Here is a 7,751-nt window from a genome sequence, read left to right as displayed (position 1 = left end):
CAAATCAATTTTCAATTTAATTCTTTTTATATAGCACCAAATCATAACAGATGTTATCTCAGGTCACTTTTCACATAGAGCAGATCTAGACTGTAATATAATTGTAATATATAATTTCTTTACACAACTCATAACATAAACTTGTGTTTTTGATATTGTTCCCATAAAGCTGGGTTTTTTTTCTGAAGAAGAATTGCAACCAAAAAATGTACTTGACATGATGTTTTATTGTTGAAAAATAAACTTCTAGCAACAAAATATATATATACTGTACTTAAAATACCTTTTTACTTCACCATATTTATTCCACAACTCTAGTTACAATTACAGATTAATATCTTACATATAAAACATAACATGTCAGTTAATAAAATGTTATGCACAATTCATAAAGAGCTTTTAAAATGAAAACAAACTAAAAATGTAGACAACTAGCGAGGAACAAAATCAAGAATCATTTATATAGCAAAACCCTTTATAATTTGTTATATAACAACTTGCAAAGGCTTTTGCTATCTAAGTGGATCTGTTTTGTCTTGATTCTTTTTATGTACATTTTCTAGCCATATCTTAAAAATATCACACTTCTACAACAAAACCTCCCAGAGGAGTTATTTTGTTACAACAGAAGAAGTATAAACGAGTAATAAGTAAGTAAAAAGCACACATGATCCTTTCTTCATATCAGGAGTTTAGGAGAGATCATCCAGCATTTATTTTCTTGAACCATGGACAGAAGTGGAATTGCTTTTCTTTGGCAAGCTTTATGCTGCTACAGACCAGCACACAGCTACGTCAGGGAGCCTAGCAACAACACTGCAGATAAGGGAAATGCCCAGGTATGTGTATCCTAATAGTTAAATTAGCTAACAATAGTGCTGGCAGCAAAGAAACACCCTACTTGTAGTCAAATATCAAAATCTGCAGAGAGAAAACAAATCAAACAACACATTTGTACGCCATGGTTCAGGACAGATTAGCAGATTCTGCGTCTAAAATCTATTATATAAAACTAGATCTCAATTTTGGAGGTGTTATATGCATCATCTCTTTATGAACCAATGGTTGTATTGTGCCTGAAAACCGTCCTATCAGCTGGCTGCACTGATTTGACCTTGAAGAAAAGCTATTAAAACACCCATTACTCTGCCTGCAGAGCAACACATAAAGAGACAGACTCAAAAACAGCATTAAGCAGCAGCACCAGTGCAGAGCAGTACAACCACACAGTAGTGTTTTTTTTTTTTTTTTCCTCAGCTGCAGCCCCCATAATGGCCGCTGCTATTTTATAACTGTGCTGCATTGCAGGGCTACTTCCCTCACAAGCGGGGCTGGGGTTGCATAAGGACTGACGGCATCGTGGTGGTTTGGAGGAGCACTGGGAGGGAAATGGGTGGAGGAGGTTTGGGTGGGATATGCCAGAAGGAATGAGTAAAGTTAGGAAAGAATGAGAGAGGGTTGATGAAGGTTGAGCAGAGAATGAAAGAAAGAAAGAAAGACAGACAGACAGACAGACAGAAAGAAAGAAAGAAAGAAAGAAAGAAAGAAAGAAAGAAAGAAAGAAAGAAAGAAAGAAAGAAAGAAAGAAAGAAAGAAAAAGAAAGACAGGAGCAGATAAGAGTGAGTTGAGTGTGTGTAGAGGTTGACCAGAGATGGGGTAAGGGAAGGTGGCCTGGGGGATGAGTCACAGAGTGTGTGTGTGTGTGTGTGTGTGTGTGTGTGTGTGTGTGTGTGTGTGTGTGTGTGTGTGTGTGTGTGTGTGTGTGTGTGTGTATGATGCGTGTGTTGCAGTAAAACATGCACAAAGACTGAAATGCATTTAATTTTATCTTTTCCTCTGCTCTCCATCCTCTGCCTTCCACTCCACACTGAGATATCACAAAAACACTGCTATGTGTGTCTGTGTGTGTCTCGGCCTGGGCAGTGCATCGGGGTCTAGCACTCTGTGTCACAGCTTTTAACATCAGAATGCAGGAGTGGCTGCTGTCCCTGCTGACATTCAGTTAAACCTGCAGATCCTGTCAGTCAATGTTACATTCTATGAAACATACGAACACATACTGCCATCACATGTAGCTTCCTTTCTGCTTACTGCATCACTCTTTATCAAGTCAGATGTCTTCTAATTCCATCATTTGAGTATGATTTGTTTTGATTTAACAGACTAATTCAATTACATGCTTAGTTAACCTTATAAAGATGTGTCCAACCTGGTCCTATGTAAAGGTCTGAGACTATTACGTATGCTCCTCTGTCATGGGTACTAGTCATCATGACAACATTTGCCTCAAACATGGCTGTAAGAACAAGTTAGTAACAAAACATTAATGACATGTTGTCCTCCCTTTCTGTAACATCAATGGAAAATGCTTCATTCATCAGTTTAGTAGCTTTATTGTCATTATATTGAGGGTCAGACAACAATATAACGAAATTTAGATACATAGATAGATAGAATGCTTTATTCAATGGGGAAATCTACTGTCAATGTTGCAGAATTCATTGATTTAAAAAAATATGTAACTGTGGACATTTCATTGAATGATCACATTTTACATTTTAACAATGAACAGTATTGTGCTGGCATCCACAACTTGTGACTGCATCATGTGGTTTTGTCTTTGTGTCATGTGTAGGATTACAGCTGCCCTTTAGGTCATACTGCCACCTTGACAGTCATGGTCTCATGGCCTGAAGTTAATAATAGGAACAACAAATATCAGTTTAATTACATCTATGCTGTTGAGTTCCTCTAATATGTAATTTGCTGCTATTTTTCAAGATTTTTTGACAAACTTTCTGCTAACACACAGCATCAGAGGGAATATTGGTCATTTTTCCTGAAAAGGCTTCAAATCAAGTTCAGTTTACCTTTAATATCCAATTTGAACCCCAATAGATTAAGGTACATCACATTCCTCATATTACAACTTCTGCCAGGTAATAATGCAAATATATACAGAAACAGCAATACGCTTACTGTACATTTGTGCTCTTGTGGTGCAGAATACCTTCAAGGCATTGCTCTCTCTCTCTCTCATTTTCACTTCCTCTCCCCCTCTCATACATTAGCACACGCACACACGCACACGCACACACACACGCACACACATATATATGTTGCAGCAAGGTTGTAGTTTTTTTACCAGCTGGGTTTGGGTGTAGAGAGCTGCTTATCGGTGCAGTTATGTGAGATAACAGCAAAGAGAGAGAGTACAGGGTTTCCCTGGCTTAGGTTAAATAGGTACACAACGACAACAGCAAACAAAGGCAGAAGATAAACAAAATCACATCCAGATGCACTGATTATCAGTTGTTACTGCTGTTACGTTATCTGCACCCCCTCTTAATGTACTGTCCATTTCTCTTTCTTAACAATGTTCCTGCTGCATTATTGATAATGAAGAGGGAGACTCACTGAAAGGAATTTCATAAAAAGAGAATCATTGGAGGTTCAATAAGTTTCATCTGTCTTTCCAAGGAAAATTGGTCATTTTGTTTCTTCCTAAGCATCTTATTCACACAGATAAACATCAAGAGGTGCAATCACAGAATACTGCCTGACATCCAGCAGTACTGCAGTGTTGTTGGGACAGTGTGAGGCTGAATTTGACAACCATAACATACCTCTTATGCTGGCCTTATATCATATTATGTAACATATTCATCATCACATTTAATAGAATGGGCTGTGACTGCTTCCTTTATTTGATTACATTAGTTTAGATTAAGAAGAGAGTTAAATGGTCCCTCAGGGAGGAAAATTACCACATCACTAAGGAAAGTTGAATAGACATTTCTGGAGCAGTTTCGTACTTGGATGGAAGCAAACTGTGATTTTTGTAATATTGCACGTCATATTCTTCAGATGCTGTTTTTTTCCTGGAATATAATTGTAAGAAAAATACATAATACTACTCATTTTTGGCACAGTATTTCTCACATTAAAATGATATAAGTCACCTGGTGGCAGTTTCAAAAAATGTATGAATCAAACTATCACCATCACACAAAGAAGTATACACTGTAAAAAGACCTTAGAGAGTGTTATTGTGTAGTTTTTGTGTCAATAATGTAGGACAAGACTAAGAACTAGACTTACTAATAAGCAAGTCACAGAACCACAGTGTCCTGACACCATTCAGCCCCATAAACCTCAAGAGGCATTCTGTTTTTTTGGTTCATGTATCAGATTGTGGCAGTTTCAATGATATGAAACTGAACAAAAACAACCAACTGATTTTAACAGATTATCTTTCACTGTTCTTATCATAAATATGGCATCTTTATTACTGCTTTCATTTGTGTGGAGTTGAAAACACATTTTCAAATGTAATCCGAGAGGGAATTCCCTCCACCTGTATAACCAAACTACTTCCATCGTACGGCGGTTTGATATGCTGTAGTCAGATGCGGGTCTCTATATTGTCCACAGAGAGGCAGTAGTGTAGCCACAGTGCAGTTCTCGTTGCCATAATCATGACTGCAATGCAAGCCAAGGTCTCTTTCAAGGGCACACATCATATCTGCAAAGTCACATGTAAAGCGGGGAGAGGCTGTATGGGCGTTTTCTGCTGGAGCACAGAGTAATTCAAAGAGAGAAGAAAATGCTTTTAGTCTAGACATCTATAGAAAAGCTCCAATGCTGACGCAATATAATTCACAGCCTGCTGTGGTTGCAGAAATGTGAGGGTGTTACTTATGGTGGATGACTGGTGGATGTAATAGCCAATTGTTTTTTTGGTTGTAAATATGGTTTTCCATCAGGGCAAAAGCAATATTCTCGCTGCGCTCTTTATGATTAAAACTTGAGAGATATTATGATTAATGGTGCATCGTTTTCTGAGTGAGAAAGTATGTTGAACTTGCAGCTTGAGGATGAGAGCCATCATACCTCTTCCCCTGCCTTACCTTTTTATAGCCATCAAATATGCATGGCCCTCTGAGTGTATATATAATGTATTCACAGATCTCCACTGCACTGGAAAGCTCCCCATCAGCAGTTTGTGTGTGTGTGTGTGTGTGTGTGTGTGTGTGTGTGTGTGTGTGTGTGTGTGTGTGTGTGTGTGTGTGTGTATGTGTGTATGTGTGTGTGTGTGTGTGTGTGTGTGTGTGTGTGTGTGTGTGTGTGTGTGTGTGTGTGTGTGTGTGTGTGTGTGTGTGTGTGTGGACAAGACAGAAACATAATCAATAAACACTGATTCATGGTCTTCTGGAAGAAGGGAGTCATTTTACAGAGTTACAAGGGAGAGACAGTGAAAGGCTTTGGTTATCAGTAATAGTGTTTTCAACCAGTTTTTCTTTAAATGTTAACATATAAAAATGTATAAAAATGTCATTATCAGATTTATGAATTGCCATACCTTGATCAGTTATAATTTTATACCTGTGGTAAAGTTAATGTGAGTGTTTTTTTCAGTCGATTCAACCTCCATCTTCGATCAGCTAGAGAGAAACTGTAAACCATAAAGCAATCCAGCAGATTTGATGTTATGGCACACAATGCACAATTCAGTATTAAGGCTGATATTACTGCAGTGCTAATCTTGTTCCTTTTTGTCTGATATTTCATTTTAATTGAAATTGCTGCACCAATAAAATCAGCAAAATGCTTGTTGTCAGTAGAAATATTTTTTATTAAGTTTGTATTGATATTATTGAAATAATTGGAAAATAATGTAAATTCTGTCTTGACAGAAATTTTTTTCCATATTCTAAATTGTTGATTTTACTTTTGTTTTTAAGGCTCAGTATGTTTACCACCCTACCCCCTCCTTTTTTAAATTTTTGGTTCACTAGTTGACATGTCTCTGCAGAAAGCAGAGTTTAGGTTCTTAATGACATCACTTTCTGTATTAAAACTGTGTATATATCCGAGATATAACATTAACTATATTATGTATATAACTATATTGTATTTAATATTATGTAGCCCTAATATTCGTCCATGTTTGCCAACCACCACTACACTAAAACATGGAGGAGAAAATTAGATTTTGTTGTTTTTTTTGCGTTTAGTTTCTGGTTTTCAGACCAATCATTGTTTGAAAATGTGGAAATAAAAACTTTCAACAGCGTTTACAGTGTGATATGCTCATCCCTGTGCCCTCTCTCTCTCTCCTCTGGACATGTATGAACACACACACACACACACACACACACACACACACACACACACACACACATATGGACACGTCATTTCTCATTGGACATGAGCCATTGGTGGTTACTGTAAGACTGCCCTGTCAGCAAGTGTGTGTGTGTGTGTGTGTGTGTGTGTGTGTGTGTGTGTGTGTGTGTGTGTGTGTGTGTGTGTGTGTGTGTGTGTGTGTGTGTGTGTGCATGAGTGTGTGTGTGAGCTAGACAGAGAGACCAAGAGAGAGAAAGAGAGAGAGAGAGAAGGATTTGGGTGACTACACATTAAAATTAAAAGATGGTAGTACCACAGCTCATAAAGTCACAATGACCCATGGAGTATTGATCACCGAAGTCTTTTTTATGTGATCAGCACCATCACAAGCGCTCTCTCTCTCACACATAAACCCTTAAAAGCACTTTGTATTATTTTGTTTTGGAAAGCACTCTGCAAAGGTATTTTACATATCATCATATCATTATTATGACTCTAAGGAACATGGGTACTAATCTGGCTACTTTATCCTGCCAATTTGGACAACAGAGGGCTTTCTCATTTAAGGAATACCACTTTCAGCCAAACACTCTCGGCTATTAATTAGGAAGAATTCACAGAACAGTCAGCAAATGCACACACGCACAGTCACACACAATCCGCAGCCTCTTTTCTTTGCACTTTTTCACTTACTGGCCCTATCTTTGATGCTCGCTTACTCATGCGACTGAACGCACATATTCACACACGGATAGATGCACACACACACACACGCGCGCATGCACGCATGCGCACACACACACACACACACACACTCTAAAAGCCGGGGGTGGCGAGTCTCATATCTCATGCCTCACTCTCCATGCTGGCTCCTCCATATTTCCTTGTTTTCTTTTCTCACCTGGAAAAGGTCAAAAGTCTATTCAGCTCCATCAGTGAGTTAGTCCAGCTTTTTTATCCTACCATCAATTCAAACAATACCAGGCTGTGCTTTTATCACAGGTACAAAAGATCTGTGTTGGGAAGAACTGTCTATTAAGTGCCCATTATATAGCCATAAAAGATTAGATTTGGGATGAAAAGGATTTGGTAAAAGTCATATTCCCTTTTGCTGCCAAACGTCCATTTGCTCAGCAGAATGAATACAATCTTACCTTGATAGGAGTTTTATTGTAAAGAAAGATCAGTCAGAACATGTCTAATTTTCACACTTTTTACTTCTGTTTATTTCAAACAATATTTTTTTCTCCTCTTGTGGAATGAAAGCGCAGATTTCCATCCGTGTTAGTCAACCTTTATCTACTCAGAACCTTTTGTGTAAATGGTTGCAGTGCACTACATCTGACAGTATAAGACAGTCGCCTCCCCTCGTTTACCTCAAAGGAGCATCTGTTTGGACAGGGGCGACCTGTCAGAGGCGCTCTGGAGGAAACTGCCTCCGGTGCAGTTTGTCTCCTCAGGCGAAAACGACACTTTGGTCCCAATCCAATTCTCTATGCTTCTTTTGTCTTTTCTTTGGGGAGTTGGGTGTCACAATAAGCTAATGTAAGCATTCCCAGCAGTGTATGCGGCTAGTTTAGATTCGTGACACATCATCAGATGTTGGGTTTTTGAAATGCTT

This window comes from Scomber scombrus, chromosome 2 (genome assembly GCF_963691925.1).
Source record: "Scomber scombrus chromosome 2, fScoSco1.1, whole genome shotgun sequence".
In the NCBI taxonomy this organism is placed as follows: Eukaryota; Metazoa; Chordata; class Actinopteri; order Scombriformes; family Scombridae; genus Scomber; species Scomber scombrus.
The sequence above is the reverse complement of the archived record's forward strand: the minus strand, read 5'-3'. Positions refer to the sequence as shown.